Source organism: Gallus gallus, chromosome 1 (genome assembly GCF_016699485.2).
Source record: "Gallus gallus isolate bGalGal1 chromosome 1, bGalGal1.mat.broiler.GRCg7b, whole genome shotgun sequence".
NCBI classification, from domain to species: Eukaryota; Metazoa; Chordata; class Aves; order Galliformes; family Phasianidae; genus Gallus; species Gallus gallus.
Window position 1 is genome coordinate 25688196 of NC_052532.1, and position 24514 is coordinate 25712709.

The following is a 24514-nucleotide window of genomic DNA, read 5'->3' on the forward strand; positions in this document are numbered from 1 at the left end:
AGCTACCAAGTTCTATTTTTCAACAGTCACCACAGTTAGCCAATTCCTGTGGATAAGCTGACTGGGACACTTTTCATTTTGTGTTGTGACAATTGTGTATGGCCATCCAGAATGTGGCTTGTCTTTTGCATTGCTGTCACCACTGCTGAAACACACCACTCACAGACTCTCTGTGCACACATCCACTGATTGGTTTCCATAAACAATCGACAAACACTGATGAAAGCGTAATTTTTTCCACATGGAGGAATTCAGTGACACACCTTTGCTTCATCTGTACTTTATTTTGTCAGACTGCCCCTCTGCTGCCATCTGCCGCACAGCAACAAAATGTAACAGGGTATTGGTGGGAACATTCAACCTCTACTGCCATGCCACCAACATCTGCTTCTGACATTATGAGCCAAAATAATAAAATAGAAGGCATTACTTTTGGAGCATCCCTCAGAAAATACAATACATGAGTACAAGGAAGAATATGCCCACTTGCTGATCTCTACTTTGGTATTTTGGAAGGATCCATTTATTGAAGATTTTTTATCACTGAATGAGAGCATTATAGGGTTTTAGGCTTACATCACAGATCCTGGGTTGAACTGCTATTACTGAACAGTGGGATAAAGAAACGATGAATTGACATTAGTACACAGGCCCACATGGTTACCATTACATGCTCAAAAGCTCTCTTTAAAGTGACTCATTCACTAGCTTCACTATTTTCAGGGTCAAATTCTAAAAGAGGCCAAATTTTTCCAGAGTTTGAACACTTGCAGCTCCCATGAATTTACTGCTAAACATCAGTTATTTAAGTTGATGGAAGATGATTATAAAGGTTTGGCTAAAAAGTCTGCATTTCTCCTATGGAAATTTTGAGAAATTAATGTGAAGTTGTGTGATCTTCGGAATATTTGACTTCTTGTATCACAGTTTTCCTATACTTCCACAGAAGAATTGTATATTGCTTTTGATGGATGCATTTTTGAACAGGTTTATATTTTTCTTTGTAATAAGGTTTTCTACTTATTAATATTTGGGAAGGGAAAACTAGCATTAAGTATTTGTATCTGTAGAAATAGTTCTTTACTCCACTGCGGGCAAATGAGTGTTCTGACTTCTTTCATAACCTTCTCTTTATGCCTTTTACAAATCTATGATTACTTCTCTTATGTGAAGTTCTGAGTGTCCTGCCCCCCCCAAAAAAAAAGATAAAATGTAACAAGTAAACAAGTAAAACAAGTAAAGTTGCACACAATGCAAAGGTGGTGACTATAGGTATGGAAGAATTATCCATAAAAGACATAACCAGGAAAGTGTAGGAAAAGAGAGATTGCAGTGACAGGGTTCTTCCATATCATCAGTAGCATGGTGAAGAGGAATACGTGATTGTTTACCATGATGCTCATCATAAGTGAAAAGATCAAGTGGAGATTTAAATGACCAAAAGAAAGTCTCCTCTACTGAATCCATAATTTAATCAGGAAACTCAGTGGATTTTATGAAGGCCAAAACTCTAACAAATCCATAAAGAAATGGTCAAATAGATTTTTCAAAGGAAGAACCTTCAGAGGAAGAAGTCTTATGCATGCAGAATTACCTGTTGCCTTCTGTTTAGGAAATCACCAAACTATGACTTGCAAGACAGGCAAAAGGTTCCAAGACTGTCATCTACTGTCCATTCCCTGGTCATGGCTGTTTTTTAATAAACCCAGGTGAGGTCTGTTCCACACGAAATTCCATTCTGATGCAGCACAGCAAATTTAATGTCCGTATATTCTCAAAGGTAGAACATTTTTTTGATAGAAAAAGAGAACAAATTTCTATCAGAATATAGTGCTTTATACTCAGTACCCCACACAATGATCAGCAAAAGTAGTCCTCTAGAGCCTCAGTGCATTCTTGATACAGTAGAGATTTTCCGTAATGTTTAATTTTTTGCCCCATCTGATACTGTTTTTAACCTAGCACTGACCAGTACTTCCAGAGACAGTGGACTACTGCATGATTAGAATGAATTTGCCTCCCAGCAGATATTATCTCCCAATCAGTGATCTTAGCACTACTTCAGGATAAACATTCCATATATGCACATGTAAAGAGAAATGTTTATCTTGCAGCAAGTAAAGGTTCAGTTTGTCTTGAATACAAGTCACTATCACAAGATAACATAAAAGGAGTTGAAACTTAAATATGCACCCAGCTTTTAGAATTTTACTTGCACAAAGGAGCCTTAACACCATTAGCTCAAGGCTGTTCCTCTAAAAACACCAAACTTAAGACGTTTTCAGAAAACATTTGTTCTGCTATGTACCTGATATGACATAGTCTATCTCACTACAACCACATGAGCAAGCTAAATAGGGCTGTAGCATATGTCACAGTGCTGGTCCATCACCATCTATACTGTTCATATTCTCAGTGATGAACCATCACCCTCAGACCACATAATTACAACAGATTGTATTTCAGGAACTGTTTCTGCCACGTGTGTTCTGAATGTAGCAAATCTCTTTTAGAAGAAAGAGGATTCAGGCACATGGTCATGCCACTTTGCCTTTCAGAGCCTTGAAAAGGTGTATCATGCAGAATTGTTCAAGCATAGCTTTCAACTAATGTAGAGAGCTAAAATTCCAGGTGCAAATTACCTGAAAAATATTTATGTGTCTTCAGTTTTTGTAATTATAGATTGATAGCCTTGGGGAAATTCCTTGTTTTATATCATCATAGATGATTGCAGATGATTTTCTCCCAGCTTTAACATCTGTTAGTCTCTGGCAGTTCTAACTGGCTTCTTTTTTTACTGGCAGTCTTCTGATTCTTTAGAGCAGCATTGGCACAAGGAAAAGAGAGCCATGTGGAATATTTTTGAGCAGCACAAGCCTGCAGTGGAGTGCAAGCCACAGAATACAGTACTGGTGTTCTTCCTAATGTTGATATTTCAGTTGGATGTGGATGTTTAATGCTGATGTGTACATTTCTTGGTGAACCATGATTAAACCCTTTCCAAAAAACTCCGGCCCCACACCTTGCTCAATCCACTGTGAAAGAAAATATTTCTGGCTTTGAGATTTTGGGGTTAAGATTGTGTGTTCTTGCATTTCAATAAGGAACCTAGGGTAGATTCAAACAGTCTCTGGCTGCAAATAAGCAACAATTTTCAGGCACACCTAGATGCTTTCTGAGATAGAAGTCTTCCTGTGGGGTTTTCTTCTTGCTCAAGGTCAGACAAGTTTCATAATACTCACACCATCTACAAGATTTACTATCAGTTATAAAAATAAGTGTGAAATATAGATTTACTCTTGATGCTTGGAAGTGAGCTGGATGTTGTAACTGGTCTATAAATAATAAAAGTAAATATCCATGCATGAATACTTTGAGACATAATGCATGTGCTAAACACTCAGTATATGTACCATCAAGTATTTAAGAAATACCTAACATGCTCTGAAATATATATTCTGCTTTTTGCCCTCACCCCATAAACTGAGAAAATGTCTCCAGAGCCATGTGTCTGCACTCAGGGCTTAGTCATGTGCTACCAAATCATCTGCATGAGGAAACATAAAGGCATCCATTGCACACGCCACCTGCTCTATGGATCTATAGCTGTGAACAATATCATTTGTGGCTGGTTTACCATTACCTTCTTGTCCCTTTCCTCCCATGCAGATTTGTGAGGAATTAACTCGGACTCCTTCAGCTTATATAACATGTGAGCCAGGAAAGTTGAGACAGTGTGGAAAAGGAAGAGGGAACAAACTACAGTGAGCAAAATTTGGCCAAGTTTAGTTTTCCATGGATTAAAAAGGAAGCAGCCAAGCTAACCAAAGTTGCCAATACAGTCCATGATGAGAAAGGGTGCAGAAGAAGGGAAAAGAACCCTCAAATGGCACATGGATTTTCTTCTATTTTTCAGCACTACATTTCAGAGAAAAGCTTGATACATAAGAATATTTTGGGAAAGAAGACATTTTGGAGACATGCTTATTTTGGAAGGATTTGGATGTCATTTTGGTTAGAAAATTACATAACTATGAACTCGGTTTAATACATTCATTTTACTTTTTTTTTTTTTTTTTTTTGTGGACATCTCAAGTACTCAGTGGTTGTTTCCTTGTGGTGTAAAATTGTAATGTATATATCTTGCCTTTGACTGATAAAAATGCTTTGAGCAAATACTTCAGCCCATTTCTGCATTGATTTGGTTTTAAGCACTGGGTTCGTAGTTCACATTGGATGAGCAATCTTGTGTTTTATTCAGCCACATGTAAAGAGAAATTTCAAGGAAAGACTTAAGCAAAGAAACAATTCTATGTAGAATGGCTACACTCTTCTGCACATGTCTGCAGGTAAGTTCCTCGGCAACCAGATCAGAAAAGATGCCTGATAATATCTGGTCAAATATTCGCAGATACCAGGGTTCTCCATATGGAGTCATTTTTTTTGTGAGGGGACCATCACAGTTTGGAGCTTTCAGCCTCCACTCCTGAGAAATAGAATTGCAACCCTTTTGTGCTGCTGATAGCACTGTGAACCTGAAGGAAGGAAGACCTCAGAAAAGATACTCTGTACAAATCTCCATTTATATTTTCTTCAAAGAATTAGAATCAAATTTTCCAGCATTTCAAGTGGTTCATCATGTTTGACTTTTGTGACATCTAGGAAGTCAAACTCCTATGAAGTCCATGTAAGTCAATTCCTCTCTGTATTGTAAAGATTGAATGTTTTTTTCTGTCTTCTTGGACACATAAGGAGCTGTACAGTGTTCGGTTTCTATAAGCCTGTCTGAAAAGCCATTTCAACACAGAAAGTGTCTGACAACACTCAAAATTACAGTTAGTCTGAATACAGTTTTAATTCAATATATCTGGTAATCACAGCAGCAGATAGTTTTTAAATATGAGCCATGGTTCTAAAGAGTTCTAAGCTCTGAGGCATGTACGCATGATGGTCTAGGTTAGTGCGGATATTGCTGGAGTTCTGTTGCCATTTTAGTTTTTGATGGCTTGTTTCTTTCGAATGAAGTTCAAGTATTTACACCACTGATATAACAGTTAAATTTTCATGAGCAGATGTACTAAATCACATAAAGGCTTCAGTTGGAAGGGATTTTTAAGATCATCTATTCCAACCCCTTGTGATGGGCAGGTTTCCACCCACTAGATCAGGCTGCTCAGGGCCCAATCCAGCCTGGCCTGAATCATAAATACAAACTGATAGCATTTCTTGGTGTTATGAAATCTTTCTCCTAAAGTGCACTATGGATACCCTTTGTATCCATTTATGACTTCAGTGTCACTATATCCCCAGTTGATCATTTTATGGGAAGAGTTGAGCAAGTATGCATTCTTCTCTCAGGGGCGGAGCACCTGTAATACAAAGAAATGAGAGCTACAAAAGTCCATAGCCTTTTAAGACAAGCCCATTTGTAGACCCTAGATGGTATGACATCATTCCATTTGTCATCAAAGTCAGTTAAGTATGTAAGCATGGGTTTAAATTTAAGCTCTGAATAGCTGCAATAGCTTAGATTCTCAAGGTAGTATAACATCTAACTCCTGTTGGAGGTAGGGCAGTTCAGTCTCTGGGAAATTGCCATTGTCTGAAATATGACAGTGACCGAGATAAGCACAGCCTCAGGCATCTCCTCTTGCCTTAATAGCTAGATAAGTTGTTTACTGTCTAGGTCAGTAGATGGATGTCTCACACGCAGTATGTCACACCATCTGTGAGCTATGACCAGATAATGCTACTGCTTCTGCAAAGGCCTCAGAATCAGTCACACAATTGTCTGCAACTCCGAACAGCAGCTGCAAGATCACAACTGTGCACAGTAGTCCCGCCCCATAGACTGTTGCGGTTCCTTAGCCCAAATCCATCAACAGAAAATGTGGAGGGCATATGGGAAGAGAGGTGAGTAAAGTCTCTTGTGCCCTTTGACAGTGGCAGCATGAGCCAGTTTTGGAGACCTCCTAATGGAGTTCCTAAACTTAAAATATAAAGAAAGCCTCAGCAGTCTGCAGTGTTATTTCAAAGAGTAGAAATATTCTTCCTTTGATGGTTTAGGCATAGAATTAAAAAGTTCTGTGTGTATTTTATGCTGCTGAATATTTTGAGAAAGATTTGAGGTTACACCTAAAGGAGAAATTTCTCTTATGAGTTAGGCCTGAATGACTTTCCTTAGAATTAACAAATAAGAAATGAAAGACAAACCTCTTCCTTCAAAAAAAAAGTTATAAAATGTATTTGTAGTTGTCTTTTTTTGTTGTTTGTTGTTTTGTTTTTAATTTTGTTTATTGTTCTTTTGGTATTATTATTTTAGCATTATATATGTTAGGTAACTACAAGGATTTAAACAAAATTACTAGTTTTTATTCAATAAGATTTTAAATAAGAGATCTAGCAGTCAGTGCCAATTTAAACTCTTGTTTCCTAGTAAAGAGCAAACCCAGGGACTGTTTAACTTTTCTGGTTTAAATTCTTCATTAAAAAGTAAAAGTTTAAATTGGCAGGAAAACAGCTGTTCATGCTGCTAGTACACTAACATCAGAGAAATCTGACTTTTAGCTCTTGGTATTCTGCCAGGTAGTGTACTGTATATGACCATGATAAACACAGAAAAAAGGAATGAGGTGAGATAAGTTTCATTTAGCCTTTATTGCCCTAAAGGATTTAATGTAAATAATTAAATATTTGCTCAGTAACCCTTAAAACCATAACCAATGCTCTTTCAAAATCTTTTGATATTGCATTAGGCAGCAAGTCCAAAAAATATGGTGGCATATCACTGCAAAGTACAATCTTGTTTGGTGATACGATTGGCACTCACTTCTGAAGGAAAAGTCCTTGTAACTTAAAGGTCTGCTTACAAGTGATAGGCCTTTTTGCTCATGAGTAAAATAATTATGTAAGGTATTACACCACTTAGCCCTCTTAAAAGTTATAGCATCAGGATCCTGATGCTGCAGCTTGGCATTTCAACTGTAGGAACTGAGTTTTCACATTTAATATCAGCTACTTTGGATCTCATCCACCTAAAACTTGGCAGAAAGGTTTGTCTGCCCAGATGATTTTTTTAACAGCTCAAAATTAGTTAAGATTTTCTAGCTGTAAAGCAGCCAAAAATTCGTTTGGAGCTTGTTATAGATGTATTTTTTTAACTGGCTATGATTATAAAATGATTCTGTTAAAAATAAATAAATAAAAGGACAGTATTCTACTTGTCACCTTTTTTTTTTTTTTTTTAAATTGCTGCACTTTGAATTTTGAAGCAAAATAAAAAAAGGGGGGAAAAAAGAAGGTTTAAAACACTCAACAGACAAAAAATGAAAATTAATATTGGTACTAGGGACAAGTGAATTCTCAAGCAGTCTGCACCATACCTAAGTAACAGGAGTGGTCAAAAGTAAATAGACTTTATAGAATTAAAAAAAAAAAAAAAAAAGACATTCTTCTCTTGCACCACAGAGTGTCAGTCTTGCTTTTTGCTGTGTCTACATAGATGTCATGTCTACAGGGAGAGACAACCACTCTCAAACTGGTACAGCCAGTGAACCACCATCAACCATCTAAATTTCTCATGAGTTACTGTGCACTCTTATCATCAATCTTTTAAATAAAGACTTGTATAAAGCATTTGACTCTGAGGACCAAATATGTTGGTTTTATGGTCCAGCGGTATACTGAAAACCAGTGGAAGGAGTCAAAGAAGAGTTAAGTTTTGCTACGGGCTTTGACATAGTTATACAAAAAATTGACTTTAATATTGGCTAATTGCTAGAATGGGTCAATCTGAAAGATTTTAGGCTATCATCAGTCTCAAGAGTGTCTGATACCTTGCCAGTAGAATTAAATAAAAAATATAGGTCTTTCACTTTGCTATTCAGCAGGTAAATCACGCAGATTTAGAACATGGGCATACTTAATAGACTGGATTAAGGACAGGATCCTAAACCAACTGAAGCCCTTGAGTACTTACAGTCGGAGATGTGCAAATCACTGATTCCCTGCTTCACTGTCTGAACTGAAAAAAAAAAAAGAAAATGTATTACTTTGATCCCAAACCAAACCAATATGTTTCAATGCCTTCTGCAGGTTTAAAAAAAAAAAATCAGTCTAAACCATAAAGCTTTTAGTTTTGCTTAGAAAATTTTTAAAGTTCACTTTACTAAGCAAAAGTATATTTAAGTTTGAAACGTCATTTCAAAATGAACAAAACAAAACACAGCTATTAGAACATGCCTAAGGAAATATTTTGACCCCCCAGAAATTGTTTACTTTTTCTCTCCAGTAATGAAAATACAAAGTCTTCTGATTAACTCATATCCTAATTATTCAATAATAAAAATAATCTTTAAAGAAATAAAACAGTTTAATTTTGCTTTGAAGGATTTTCAGGCTAGTCCATGGATATCTCAGTTATGGTGAGGTACCGCCAAAAACCACCTTTTTCAAGAGCGCGTTACACTGCTAACTAATTGTCTCACACATAGGACAATATTCGTCCCTTACATAGGTTCTTGCACATGTATGCCCCTTTTCTCTTTCTTCTACTGTTCTGCACTTTGAGATGCTTATGTTAAAAAAAAAAAAGAAAATAGCAATTCTTGACTAGATAAAAATGTCTGTCAGTCTGTCATCAAGGATTATATACAGAGTCATGTTTTTACCAGTTATATACATGTATATGCTTATATATATATATAAATATATATATATATTTATCAGCAGGCAGAGATAGTCTCCTGGGCTTGTCATCATGATGTTACCATGTTGCTACTGCAACTTTCCATATGTCCTTACACCCAGGACAGCATTACTGTAATAATATCAATGTCATCAGCTCTTTCCATGTGCATGGTGTCTAAGCAACGTGGCAGACTGCAGTGTGGTACTCCCTCTTATATTCCTATCTTGGATTTAAAAACCTTCTATTAGGAAAAGAAGATCCCAACTGGAATGAGATTATAACACAATCATCCAATTCAGAACATTATGCCATGATTGTAGCAGCATGTTAGAAACTCCCTCTGCTCCCGGGCTTAATGAAATCTGAACTTATTATATGGTTCAGCACAGTTTTTGGAAGGCAACCAATAAGTATGGGAGGTTTACAATTGAGACGAGGAGCTTGTTTGCCAGGATTTGACTCTCTCGAGGAAAGCTAACTGCAGGGCCAGATCTTTTCTTTTCATTGGATATAAAACAGCTATACTCATAGCAGTATTTACTGGTGATGGCAGCCTGTGATAGAGCTATGTCTTTCCAGCAGTACTTTAACCAGAGAATACCCAGTAACGATTGTATACCTGCTCAACAGTGCTTTGCTGTTTATATAAAACTATTCGAGAAGGGGCACTTGACTGCAGTGGAGCATTTTAATGCAGAAATCTACCTATTAAGTAAAAAACACATGCTACACCTTTCTAGGTCTTACTGTATGTGAAATTTTAATGTGGAGATAACCTGGAATGAAAAAAAAAAAAAAAAAAGGAAAGCTGTGTACCTGCACACAACTGCTTGTTCTGTTTTTTCAGGCTAACAGCTTAGCTGTAACATTTGCACATTAGCTAAATAACATCTCAAGGGGAGCTGAGGATAGAACCTTGATGTCTCCTGATTGTACATGTGTGAGTTTGTGCTCTCAGAGGATGGTCCTTAAAAAACTCCCTGCTGGAAGCTATTGTGCATATTGTAAAAGGACTGTTGCTAAGTGCCAATTGAGCTAGTACTGTATACTTGCCATTTTAAAAGAAGATTTCATACCACTTGATTATGTTAAATAGAAATGTTTGAAATTTAAACTGAATTACATCAAAATGGCACAGTAGTTATATGTCTAAAGAGCTGCTGCTACTCTCTCTCGTAACTAATGTCAATCCCTTCTGGTAGACAGTTTTATTTGAAACTGTGACATAGTATTTTACAGGAGAAGTTTAGAGAGCCTTGATATAAAAAAGTCATAAATAAATACTACTGTAAAAACCAGGCTTGTGTTTGTATTAGCAAGAAAGAATCCCTTAATATTTAAGTGCTGTCTTTAACTAAAATGAGAGAAAAATTCTTAAGGTCAGAGGTTCATCTTTGGCCTTTAGGTTGTGTTAAGGTCATAGGGTTTTTTTTTGTGCAGATAATGATTGTTTATGGGAACTTGGTAAATTCCAATAGCACAAGCTAGACAATACATTTAGTAGAAATAATACAGAAACTTCCTGAAGACCAGCTTACCATGAGCAAAAAGAAATAATAATATTAACAATAGCCAGACATCATGACAATCAAACTGAAATGAGAAATCTGAGATCCTTATCAGGTAGATGGGAAAGGAGTGAATAATACTGTACAAGCAATCTTGTACTGCAAATGTATTTAAAACTTGGAAGGAAGATGGGCACATACTCTGCATGTACGCATCCAGCATTTTTATGATCAACAACAGAGGGCGTTGTATGCAGAGATGGAAAAATATGATAAACTACTATTAAAAATGCTTCTTAGAATTCACATATTTGAGGGATATTTGAAAAGCAGATCAGGGAAGTAAACAAAAGAAACAGTCTGATATGCTTACGTAATTTTAGAGCATTTTCCAGAAGGTATCTTCCTGAGTTTTCATGTTGAATTTTTGTTGTTTTTTTTTTTTTTTTAAGTGCAAAAACACAGGTAAAATAAATACCCTTTTGTGAAAAAATATACTTCAGTTCATACCAGACAAATAGGGTGGGAAGTCTGAATTTTTCAAGCATTTCATATTTCAGATGGTATTGAAATTTGAAAATGCAATTTTTCACTTAGGGAGGGAGGAGAAATAAATCATTTAAACAGGTGAAATAACAGCCCAGGTGCACCAAATATGTTGTTTCCCATTCTAGAGTATTATTTTATTTTGCACTGTGATGAAATGCTTAGCTGACCTCCCCACTCTGTAATCAATCTTATTTTACCCTTTGAAGGCAATTGATAATTTCCTTAATAGACCAACTGTATTTCCATGCCTTTTTCCTCAGTCTCCTGTGATGTCACCAGAATGAAGTGGTTAATTATTTGTGCTGGAAATGAAAACCCACTACCAGTTCCCTTTGCAAGGATACTAGACTGCATTCAGCAGTCCCATATAGCATTCTACTTTACACTCCGGTCTTGTCTTCCAGTGTTTTTTATATCGTCCAGAGGTCACACTGTACACCTTGGCTTGTCTCTTCATCTACACACCTGATCTCAAGCTCAGTATCCAGTGGTGATACCTGGCTCATTGGCATATTCCAAAAATATTTTGAAGTTCTCAGACTATTACACTACAGTTTTACAAATCATCCATGGATCCTTTCAGAATGCATTGAACTGGTATTATTTTATTGATTGATGGACTGATTAATTCTCTCTCCTCAATATTTCACAGTTAGGACACAGCTGTAGTTTCAGTCTGAAACACAACTTGAAATTTATGCCATACTTGATTCCTGTCAATGTATAGAAATATGTCTTCAGAGTTGAGTGTTGCCTTTGACTGGAGTCTAACATGGTCTTCCCACTTACAGGGCGAAGAAAGATGTGCAGTAAGTTTCTGTGATAATAATGCTGGAGATGGTATTGTAGTAATGTTACAGCAGCCTGAGCTGCAGTAACTCACTCTACTATTCAGGTACTCCTGATACTTTATAGAAGAGCCTGTATATTACAAATATATATATTATATGATGTTATATAATATTATATAGGTTATGGCTGTAACTATCATACACATGCATGAAGGACAAAACCCAAGGGAAAGTGCAAAATGATCCTCCGAGGAACTGGTTCCATCCTGGATTCCATGAATTATACCTGGATCAAGGGCTGACATCTCAAGATCACACCAGTGCCTGTCTTTTTTTGTCTTTAATAGTCATTGTTTAACAGAAGCATCTTGCCATACCAGTTCGTTTTTATTTTCTATCTAATCAATCATATTGCTGATTTAGTAAATAATCAAACTTACTAAGTCATTTTTTTACTAATTCATTCATTTTTTAAATTCCTTCAAAGCTTCTTATTCTTCTGTTTCCCAAGAGTTCTCTTTTGAAAGCTGCTTCTTAGTTAAGTACTGTTTGATTTGATTAATTTTAACCTGAACAAGAAAAAAAATAGCCTGTTGCAGTTTTCATACTCATGCTAGTATGAGGGCAAAGAAAAAGAGTGATTACTGTTACATTCGTGCACAAGAAAAATAAGCTGCAATGTACTTAGTAGTTATGTAACTGCACAGTTATGCAGTTATGGCCCCCTCTACCAGATATGAAATTATATATGCCCCCAAAAGTAAATCTCTTGACTTAAAAGGGTTTCATGATTTCAGCCAGGTTTGCAATTTGCTGTCTTCTTTTTCATTACCATGGACTCTTTTGTAGTCATATTAATGTTTACAGTGTAAACACAGCATCTATTATAGTAAAAAAAAGTAAATAGTATATAAGTATGTGCTGAAGAATCACCACATAATGGAGTGAACAAGCGCTGGAAGCTAAAGAGTGTGTCGTACATGTGATGTACCTCCTATTACAACATTAATTTGTTCACTGAAATATTTTAAAATGTGTAGATTTAAAATAATAAAGAAAATCTTTTTTTTTTTACATTTTGCTTTGAATTTTTATGTTGAATTTTATTGAAACATACTTTTAAAAATCAGTCATTTTAGTATCCATTTTTATCAAATTATAATCTTTTACCACTTAATAATAGAGGAGCAAAAGCTTTTTAAGCGCATAACAACTGTGACAATTTGATGGAATTTAGTCTGAGTAATAATTTTATCAAATAATATATTTCTTTTTAAAAATACCATTTATTAAAACATTATCCACAATTCAGGCAGAATGGTAAAGCAAATGTCATTTTTAAACACACGACCCACCTTTGCTGAAAGCACAGCACAATCACAACATGTTATAGTAAGCCGTGGCATGCTTTTGGAACACAAGATGATTCTATCAATAGATTATTAAGCCTACAGATGAGAGCCCAGAATTTCTGAGCTAAACAGTACTCATTCACTTCTACCTGTGCATTGATTTTAATGATTTTTTGTGCGTTTAACTGAAGACAGAATATGATTCTCAGCACCTGGTGCATGAGGACACACTTCTCTGACATAGACTAAAGCATTTGTGGGCTCCCAAAAAGCAAGTGTTGCACTCTTTGAACGTCTTCAGTTCTTCTGCCCCGAGGAAGATGAAGTCCTGGGGATGTGATCTGGCAGGCACCAACGTAAATGCAACCTCAGCGTGGATACTTTTAGGAAAGATCAAGTTATCAGAGGTGTTTCTTTGTCAATCACAGACCTTCAGGCGAAGATCCTTAAAGTGAAGCTGTTCTATAGAAATGAGACCTGAACAGAAGATGGAAGACATACCCAAATACAGTAAACTTTGAATATAATAAGTAGCAAGTACTGACAGTAAAGCCATTTAAGAAATGGAAACTGTCACTCTGAGTGAGAGAGAACCAGAAATGTTTCCTTCTCTTTGGCTCACTCACAATACTCCCAAAGAACCCTTTCTTTTTAAACATCAGAATTATCTTGATCAAGCATTAAGCTTATGGCATGTCTTCTTTTGCATCTATGTTTATCTCTACAGAACATTTTAACATTTATCCTAAAGATTAAGACATTTATCTGGAGGAGGAGGAGCTGTGTTCTCCATCTGCAGAAATTTAGAAAATAGATTGCAGACTTGGTTATGCAGGTAAACATCTATGCTGGTGATGGTCAATGAAAGAATAGAATATTATGTAGAGAAAGTGGAATATTTTCAAGTGCCTGATAGAATTCCAGCCCGTGTGCCTACAGTCTTAGTAAGGAACTATCAATGAGAGGCCAGTGGTGTGGCTCCAGATTCCCATAGGCAGAGGCCAGAGCCAAAGTTCTGAAAGTCTCTAATTTTCTTTTCCAGTTATACATGTGAAAATTCCTGAAACAAAAGGAAAGCTTGGAGCACCATTAAATACCTTTTTAAACTATTATTATTTTTCATTTTGAAATAGAAGTCTTAAATGGTAAGTTTGATTTGAGGCCACTGCATGTTTTTCTTCACTTCTTCACTTCGGGAATCTGTTCTCACAAAGATTTTTGGAAAGAAACTATTGCTCTGACAGTTTGGTCCCTCTTCCCTTGCCACACACAACCAACATGTCAAGAAGTATTTTTGTCACAAAATAAGATTATTCATGGCTGACCTTTCCCTCAACCAAAAAACTAAACCAAACCAAAACATCAATTTTGAAGACTTTCCATCTTGGAATATGATCTCAATAGTTGCAAAGAGTTGAGCTAACAGCTATTCAGTGCCAGAAAACAAAGTTTCTGCTTCCGATCAACTATAAAGTTCTGGTCTTCATATACTGCTGGCTCGAGAGCTTGCCAGACTTCACCATAGGCAACTTTTATTCCTTAAAATGGCAGAAACAAATCAATTAGATCAAATGTGTGGTTTTCTGATATGTTAATAAGAAGGGAAAAGAAAATCTAATACACTGAACTGGAATAGAGGCGAGGCAGAGAGAGAGTGTGCTCCTTTCCTTCCAGTAGCAATGTGCCAGTTGCTCAGTTAAGCTGCCACCAACCTTTATTTTTAGAAATCTCAACTCTCCCTTACCTCTGTTTTTAAGAAGTCACTTTCATTTCTTATGGGAATACTGCGAACACACAAAAAAATGTCTAACACTTCAGATGGAAGTCAGTCCTGAAAACCAAGAAACTTACTCAATGTCTGCTCTCGTTAGTATATTTCCCATTGTAATGAGTCCATTTCTTGCAAGGGTAAAATTAGGTCTTTTCATGTACAAATATTGCCTTGTCAGAAAGCCCTGGAAAATCATATTTTAAACATTTATTATTTCACCATCAACAACTCTGAAATTTACTTTGTAACTGAGGGATATATACAAGCGTGAAATATTTCCTGTCTTTAATTATCAGTAACAATAAAATCTAGGGGGGACCTTCAGGAGGCAAATCCCTTATTCAGATAAACACTTATTTTCCATTAAGATAAAGTCTTTGTTTAGCTTGGTTTCCTAGTTTCCTTTATACGAAGTTTGTATAAGACTTTTGAATTCTGTGACTTACCTGACCTGCTTGTAACATAATAAGATTACTGGGTTAGCTTGAAGAATTCCAGATTTTCTAAGACTTTCAGATGGAATCCTGTATTTTGTTTATCTCTAACACATGGGGTCCACAATGGCATTATCCCAAATGTTTTTACTACCATAATTTTATTGTGGATGTCTTTGATATTTCTCAAATATTCCATAAAATATTGTTATCTATTTATAATTTACCTAGTTGATTTCCTACATGTAACATTGTAGGCAGAATTTAGTTCTTGCTGTGGTCTGTATGAATATTCATAAGTGACAAGTACTGTGAGTTCTAAAATCTCAAATCCAGAGTTTATGCAGTTTTTAGATGAAATATTCTATCTGTGGGACTAAAATGTCCTTATTTCAGTTCAATAACGGAGGAAGAACATAAGATTACAATAAATTTTAACAAGAAGGAGATAACTTTGCATTATTTTTCATTCTTCTTTCAACCTCCATCATGAGGATGGAGTCATGCTGTGACATTCTTTTCTGGGTACTGGAACATGAGAATTATACACTTGACTTTGAATGTCTCAAGTTTTGTAACATAGAATAGTTGAGCTTTACTTCTTTCACCCTGGTACTTTGCATTTTGATAGGCAAGTGCCACTTCACCGCTAAGGCCCTTCTGCTGACCTCTAACACAGCAGGTAGTTTTAGCAGTGCAATTATCAAGATGGGCTGTGGTGTCCTGGAGGAAGTCAGCATGTGCACGTGTATAAACCGAGATATCAAGGATGTAAAAGGCAGAGGAGCATGTATGAGGAAAGTGAAGTCATTTGATCATGGCAAACCATCTGGACAAAGTCAGAGTGATAGTTATGCTGGAAATTCTCGCTTATCCTCCTTTGTACATTTGAGTGAAAACATAAGAGAGCGCAGATTAACGTGACTCCATTTTACTTCCTCTAAAACTACTACAGTTTCCAACTTGGAAATTTCCGCCTGTGAGCTGAGTAACAGGAAATCGATGTACAGGAATCCAATATACCCATTTTATGTATATGATTTACAAGCTTGATCTCTGTTTTCTTGTTTCACCTGTCCTTACAGTTTTCAAATGTGGGTGACTAAAGATATAAATGTGAATTTATACCAACCTTAACTTATAGAACTACCTTATATGAGAAAGAAATCTTGGATTTAGCCTTAAATATCACAAGAACATCAATAACACAAGACTCAGTGGGCTGTTATTATAAGATGTTCAGCAAAGACTAATGTACACAACCATAAGCAAAATTAAAAGAGAGCCCACCCATGAAAGGTAAAGAAAAACAGACATAAATGTGCCACCTATTGCAGCTTTTGCTGTTGAACTTGTAGTTACCACTACTGGTGCTGAGGAACTCTTCACACCTTTACTTTTAACTGAAAATATTTTCATGGACAGAAGTATTTGTGCTATGTGTTACTTTTGCCCTTACAAATATAATTAAAGAACACTGGAGAGTTCTTCTTTTCTTTTAATGAGTAGTACCCTTGAGAAGTGCACTTGATACACCCTTTTTGCTCTTTCTTTCCTTACCTTCATTGTTTCTGTCTCCTTCACGTGGTGACTGTTGTCACAAAATTTCCTTAACAGGCTCCAGCCCCCCTTCAGTCTTCTTCCCATTCTCCCTCCAAACAAAACAAAACAAAACAAAGCTCTGTTCATTATTTTTTCTACCCAAGACAAGTTCAACATCCTACAGGAGGACAGTGAATGCTGATTTTGCTGCTTAAATATTATTTTTCACCATTTCTGTGTTTATTTTTCCAAATGTGCTAAGAGACCTCCCAATGAGATCCTTTCTTCCCTCTCCACAGTCCTCCCTTTAGGAATCTGAATGTTGTTAATATCTCTTGGGTAAAATCCAACTGATGTGTCCACATCAAGTCAAGCTGAATTTACTCCATGCCCTGCAGCTGTTCCATTGTCTCCTTATTACAGCACAAGTTTCTGTTTATTTTATTTATTTATCATTCCCAAGTACCAGGCTTTCTGGCAAAATGTTGCCAGCTGGAAGTTACATGGAAAATGTTTAGCACAGCTTTAACACATGCTCCTGAGTATGTGTACATGCATTTCATTCTTAGTAAATCATCATTTAGGGAGTATGGGGAAATAGGCTGTGAAATGTGATCAACTTGTCCTGAGCTACAGTGCTATTTAATAAAATCTCTAGCAAATTCAAATAGCAGAAACTCATCCAAGTCATTAGTGCCTGCATTTGCTCCTCCCTGAACTATCAATATCAAAAATGTCTGTTAAGCAACTATGTCAATGAAAAATGTAGAAAAATAAATAGGAAAAAAAATGAGTAGGTATTTCTGATGAATAATTGTCATCCCTGACTGTGCTAAACCACATTTCTAATCTCTTTATTTTGAGCATTTATAGCACTTACTTATCTCAGTTAAATAAAAATGAAATGCTAGAAATAATGTTTCTGCCTCTAGGAGCTTATGTAGAGGGTCTTTTGATTTTGATTTTCAGTATGTTTTCCCTCGCTTAGAATTAAATGATCAACTTCTCTGTTGACAGGGTATGAAGTATAGAAATAAGGAAGACCTCTATTCATGTCTGCATAAAGTTCCCCCCTCGTTTCTTGGAATAAGAATTCTGATCTCAGTGTCTGCTGCTATTTCCCTGTGATAATCCAACACAGATTTCTCCCAACACATTGACCATGTACATTAACAATATGTCTGCCTTTGTGGGAAAATCATTCCTCTTATTTTTTTTTTCCTGAATTCCCATCCGTGAATCATAAAAAACACACACACAAAAAGCACACGCTTTGGTACTGACTTGTAGACACAACATTACGTTCCATGCATCCATCCATCAGTGAAACTCAAAAAAAAAAAAAGGGGGGGGGGGGGGTTGGGCGGTTAGGGGGGGAGGGAAGGGAAAAATATGAATGGAAATTGGCAAATATCATGTTTTGTTCACTAGGAATTTCCACTTAGTTCTCCTTGATTTTACTGGACTTACATCTAAAATGTACTGCTCTTAGATATTGAGAAATACGAGGTTAGTTCTATTTTTGCTTCTTTACTGAGAAGAATAATTACTAAGGCATCTCCCATCAGCAACATTATCCACCAGAATCTATTTGGTCTGGGACACAGTTGATTATTTTTGTGACACTCTAGATCCTCACTGCTTATTACCAATCTGAATAAAAAATGATGCATACACTGTGATATTCATCTATGTATTTGACGTTAAATTCCACTTCAGTCTAAACAGTGGTGTGAGTCCAAAGAATCGAAATATATGTAATATATACATTTCTGAAGCCACCTTAAAACATGCAAGATGCTTTACCTCCAACAAATTTACATTTACAATTAATATTCTTCCTCTTCTCTCTCTCTTGCATGCATTGCCCCTGACTTTAACAAGTGTAGGGAAGATGATATTTGTCTAAGAGCACCATGGAACAAAACCACTTGAATTTAAGAAGAAAACAAAAACATGGAGGGCTTCAGGTACAAGTCAAAGGTGACTCCTTTCCTGAACTCAGTTTTTGCAAATTAGCTACATGTTGGTGTACATATGAGGAATACTCAGGGGAGAGTAAATGGATCTACAAAAGAATCTACCTCCATATGTATGACTTATCAACCTAATAATTGTTTTACATGTCAACTTTGATTTTGGACTCCTGAGTCCAAGGCATCAGAAGGAGTAGTTTTATGACATTTAAACCTCAAAATGTTGTATAGGTTGAAAATGACATTAAGTTCTGTCAAGAGGCTCACACTAAAGAAAATAGTAGATGATACCCTTTTGAGTACTGGCATCTTTTGTCTCCAAAGATCCCTGGCTTTCTGTTTTGAAAGAATCTGTAGATAATGTGCCACAGTTCCTCATCCTGAACTACCTCTTCTCAAGAGCAAAATCCTTAGTGGTTTTTATATCAGGAGCTGGAACAGCAACCATCATCACAATCTTACATTTAGTGATGAACAACTATATTTTGAAGAGTGCTCATTTCTGCCTTTGCTATCCAGGTATGTGGGACAGATTGTATATGTAAATGAACTACCAAGTATGCATCGTTAAAGTCAAACAGGGAAGACAACTGTGTTAGCTACACCTCAAGATACTTGTCTTTCCCAGCTCATCTGAGAAGCAAAACCAAGATTGCATACTAAGAGTGTTGCAGGGAGACTTTATGAACAGATCCTAAATTTCTGTATCATTTCCAAGAACTAACAGCAAGGGCTGGTAGCCATGCAACACTTGGAAAATTATTACATGGATGATACCAAGGCAGAAATTTTCCTTCAGAACTAAGAATGCGGTCAGTAGCCACAGTGGCCAATTTGGATTGAGTCAACAGCAAACTGCAATGAAAGTAAATTGTGAAAACAAAATTCTCAGGAAACAAATTTCCTGTATGACAACATTTTCTTTCTGCAATAACAAGCTGGGCAGGTCGATACATCAGTAGCAGTTTATAATAAGAATAATAAATCTGGTACATAGAGTATTAGAAAAAAAAAACAAAAACACATGGCATTTCAGTGAGGTGGTGAATAAACCTGTAATCCACAAAGTGTCATTCTCTTAATGCCTGATCCTGGGTGGGGCCAATAACGATTGCTGCCAATTAACGTTACAGAGAGCTGTGTGTGCTGTGGACCTCCCAGATGGCTGCCAGCCCCACAGAGAGTGAGGCAGCAGTCCCAACCAGTGGAACACTCTTAAGAGCTGTAAGAAGAAAGTTTTAAGAGGGAAGTTCATGTTCAAGGTGAGATGTGTGTCTTCTGAATCAAGTCAGTGAATAGTACTTAATAACTAAGAGCTGCAGAACTAGCCAACGTAACCAATACCATAGGAATATAAGGAATAACCTTCTTTAACCCACCCCCAACTTTATTAACTACATGCCTATTATTGATAATAGGACTTTTTTATAATTCTATTTTTAATAATATTCCTTAGAAATTCACTTGTTAAAAGAATAAAAAGCATGCATTTTTATCTGCATTTGAACATTTTATAGAAGTTACCTTTTATAAAATTTCCCTTTTATTCCCTTGCAAGTTAAGTCATTTTTTTTTTTAATTGCGTTTTAAAAACACTTTAATTGTCTTCAAATTATCTGTATTGTGATGCTACAAGGAGATAGAAGACATTTAATGTCTTATACGGTGTAAATCAAGTACTTAAAAAACTCACATAAAAGACAAAACAGTCAAATAACCGAGCCTTCATTATGCGGTACTGTAGTTGCATATTCACGTAGCATAAACATTTACAGTAACTGGGTTATTCTCAGATGAAAATCAAATCTATTTCAATTCAGACAATTTCTCTGCATTAGGAGAACGAATAAATTAAAATTGTGCTTCAGCAATTTGCTCTTCCCAAGCAGCTATCCTGCAAGCTCCACAGAGGATGTCAAAACCTGCTGATATCTAGCAGAGTCAACTCCAAGTTTGTGTATCCTGGTCCACTCTACCTTTCCATCAGGCAGTACATGTGGAAATGGAAAAGTAGCTCTCTAATTAATCAAAGTCAGATCTGCCTGAACGCCTGGAGTTGCTGCTGATCCTTGTCCCAGCTTCTACCATGTTCTCTCTCTATGTTTTTTACCTTGAAAACTTCTGCTCTGAGCTGGGAATGCCTGAAGGGCTTGCACGGTAAGTCAATGAGAAATTATCTCAGCAGGAAGAAGTTGCTTTTCAGCTTAAATGATTTAAGGCAGCAATTTTTCACACTCTCAAACTCTGACAAACGCACAGATTGCCTCTCATGTTTGACTTCAAAATATTCAAAGAAAAGCTATTTTTATTAAAAACACTCTAGAGAAAATTGTATGTCACTTGTTCTCTGATATAACTTCATTTCTCCTGACAGTGACAATTTTCACCTCAGTACAATTTCTTTATTTTTTCCAAAGCTAATTCTGCTTAATATTAGTATTTATACAAACTCATATCAACTTGTCTCTGTGAAATGTTCAAGGGTGTCAGGTAAATGTTGCTCACTGTCAGTCATCTTCTTTGGTGCTCAAAATGATCAATAGATTAAAAACTGTAGCTACTTACTCGCGATATTATTGTTTTATTTGTAAGGAAGAACTTAACAAATGTTAGATTGTTTCACTTGACAAAAGTGTGTCTGCAGACTATGAGGACTTGAAAACTTGAAGGCGAAGTCTGCTGTGGAAGATTTTTGAAAGTTTATAGGGAAAAGTCCATTAGTCCCCTATCTTTAAGTAAAACAGGTAAAACAGTGGATGTTTTGTCTTACACTGCTTACTTGTTAAGAAGATTACTCGAGATGTCATATTGCACTGAAACACCACATTTGCTTTATTATGAATGCTGCAGTGCAGAAACGTCACATTATAATCACTTCGAACAAGAAATATATTCTGCATATTTTCATACGTGTTTATAATTCCACTAAACCTCAGCAGAATCAAACCCAGTAGGGACGCAAATGACAGAAGGTTTAACGTTCCAAAGACTCCTGAAATCCAGGAACACTGATATATGGCAGAACTGTTAATATGTATAAGGTTATTCGTGGCCTGCGACCTCCAAGCGTATCTTCTGGCCTTATCACTTTTCCAGGAGAAAAAGTAACCACTGACATGTGCATCTCCACAAATAATTCTAAGGGAATTTGCGCAGTGAAATTTCATAAAATGTCGTACTTGAGAAAGAAATGATTTATGGATGCAATATGCCCGTTTGTAACATTTGTGTACTGACCAGGCAGGGTAAGCTTTGCTTTCCCATGCTCACAACGCTATTACAAATGCATCTCATAGGCTCGGACAGAAACTCAGCTTCTAAACTAAACTGCATCTATTTTAATTTCATTGATGTGTATGTCATAGCAATTAAGGGAGGATTTACATTGCAGCTTTCTATTGTACACACAGCTAGGTCAAACATAGTACATCAAACATGGAAGTACATTTCATAAATTCCAGTGTTACAACAATACCATACATAGCCATTGCGCAGCCTGGAAGGCAGCACGGGTGTAGCAGCACGGGTTTGGATCCTGTGAGCTCTGTCAGTGCTGCTCCTGCAGCGACAGCAGCCGAGGTCAGCATCTCGGCTGTTTAGCTCATATGATTTTAAACTTGAAAAAGTTGACATGACAAACATGACAAATCTCTGCAGCAATTTAAAATAAAGCGTATGTGCAGGTCAAACCATCCCCAGATTAATTAAAGTTGAGCTGTTGCTATGAGAAATGTCTTATTTTGGAAAGTTAGGTAAACAAAATTTACATATTAACTACCACCAGTTTTATAGCTAGAATATACTATATTAGGGCATAAATAAGATCTGGAGACCAAATGGAAGTGAGCAAGAGCCCCATTTTGAGAACACAGCATTTAATATCCATCAATGCTCAATTCTTTCCTATTTCTCTGAAAAAATTTTGAGTGTATTTGTACAACTCTCAAGTAAAAGCTACAAACAACGAGAGGAGGAAATGATATGTTTCTGGAATGACCATTTAAACTAGATTTTCACTTTGATGACAGCGAGCTAATAAGCAATCATGGAACATGCTTTCTTATAAATACTAAAAACTTTATTTCCTTTTCCCTTGAAAAAGTGCTAAGAAGTAATATTAAGCACTCATTTAAAAAACACATACCAACAAAATCGTTAAATGAAAGAAATGCCTTGCAATAGACATTAAGCTTTAATGATCAGAGAGAAAAACAAACATTTTTTATTATTTTATTCATTAGAGAATTATTTCATCTTACACAGAATTGTAACTGTTGTCAATTAGACTGCCTGTATTAAAAGACACCCTTGTCTGAATTACATAATTCACCATTTCCTTATTAATGAAAAGTTTAGATGACTGCATGCACAGTGCAGAAGTTCAAGCCTTGCATCTACTATTCCTTTATACATACCGTGTGCATTTTATTACGTTAGCCAAGAATACAGTATCGTATATTTATTTGAATAATGCGTAGCAATTCTCTTTTGCTTCAGACGGAGTACTGCAAGCAATTACATCTACTTCATTTCATAGAAACTCACCCCCTCTGTCTCTTCCTGTCCCTCATTATGCTTTTAAACGTTGCATTGTCTTATGTGACCTCTTAAAATCATGCAGACTTACAAAGCTCTCCATTTACAAATGGAAGCTGAAGTAGAAAACTTTTGACTTCTTACATCTTTGATATTTAAATTGCATTTTCATGTGTATAGAAACAGTTCAATAACACCATTTTAAGTAATCCTTTAGTTCAACCTTTGTCTTTCTAGTCTAAACATTTTTGTATTTCTCCGAAGTTTATCTGGACTTTTTCAATATGATGTATGTCAAGGAATCAGCCTAAGTGATAAAAGCAGGAAGGGAAAGTCTGCATCAGTGAGTATTTATATTGGCAAGAGCTGACGATTTTATAAAAGAAAAACAAACACAGAGGCTGTTCGTTTCTGAAATGAAATCAGCTTCACTTCATTTCTCTCAGGAAAACATCACCGCTTGAAATGATATAAATCAGTATTGATATCACTAAGCTTCAAACTAGAAGAGACAAATGCACTCCGCACTACAGTAATTCAGTGGCTCTGAGTCAAGTTTACTGTTGTCTCATTTCTACTAATCATCGTAAAAATTCCCTGTGAAATAATTATCCCTAAAACAATCAAGACAGTATATCTCTATAAAGGAGAGGATCGATTTAACAACAAACTCTAGATTTATCTGTATTGATTAGAGGGCATTCCATGTAATTTTAGTGAATTATGTTTGGCTTTCATTTCCCAGTAGAAATTTTTCTTGTGATGATCAAAAGGTAAATTATAAACTACCACGTAGTCTTTTGTGTGCTACCGACATAATATCTAACTGTTACTTTTCAAAGAAACATTGATGTAAGAACGGACAAAATATTGGATTTTTTTACACATGATATCTTACTATAAAAAATCATATGACTGAGTTTATAGCACTTACCTAAGAGCCTGATGTCATCTTCTCAATTCATTAATGCAGAAATCAGGACTGCACTAAAGAGTCTGTGCTAAAGGAACAAATCCAAGATCATCTTATGAGAATAGAATTAGAAAGATTAAGAAAGTAATATGATTTTTCTTCTTAAATAGGAGTAATTTCAAAGGAGCTGTTAACACTTTCATGTCTGAAACTTTCTTACTAGCAAGAGGGAGAACTGAAGGAATGAGATTCAAAGACAATTCAGTGCAGCTGTAAGTCTGACAACACTGCTGATACAGTTTAATTGAGGACTAATTGGAACTAAGAGGGCTAGTTATTTTGTCAACTGCACGTATATTAGTTCCAGTCATTTTTAATCCGATGTAACGGTGATAAAGAGTCTAACTTACTTTGTTTAGTTAATAACATTAGGCCAGAAAGAATCACCTAGTC

General features: G+C 36.1%; 1 long non-coding RNA gene across 2 annotated transcripts; it reads right to left on the reverse strand.

Annotated features, from left to right (window-relative positions):
• Nucleotides 1-382: 382 nt before the first annotated feature.
• On the reverse strand, nucleotides 383-24514 carry LOC107052646. Of its 2 annotated transcripts, XR_006932233.1 has the most exons (5): nucleotides 24472-24514; nucleotides 24083-24149; nucleotides 16655-16746; nucleotides 7979-8023; nucleotides 383-5369 (listed from the first exon to the last, which is right to left on the reverse strand). It is a non-coding gene; the product is annotated as an uncharacterized LOC107052646 (long non-coding RNA). The 2 variants fall into 2 exon arrangements; XR_001465262.3 differs by lacking the exon at nucleotides 24472-24514 and having other exon boundaries at nucleotides 24083-24199.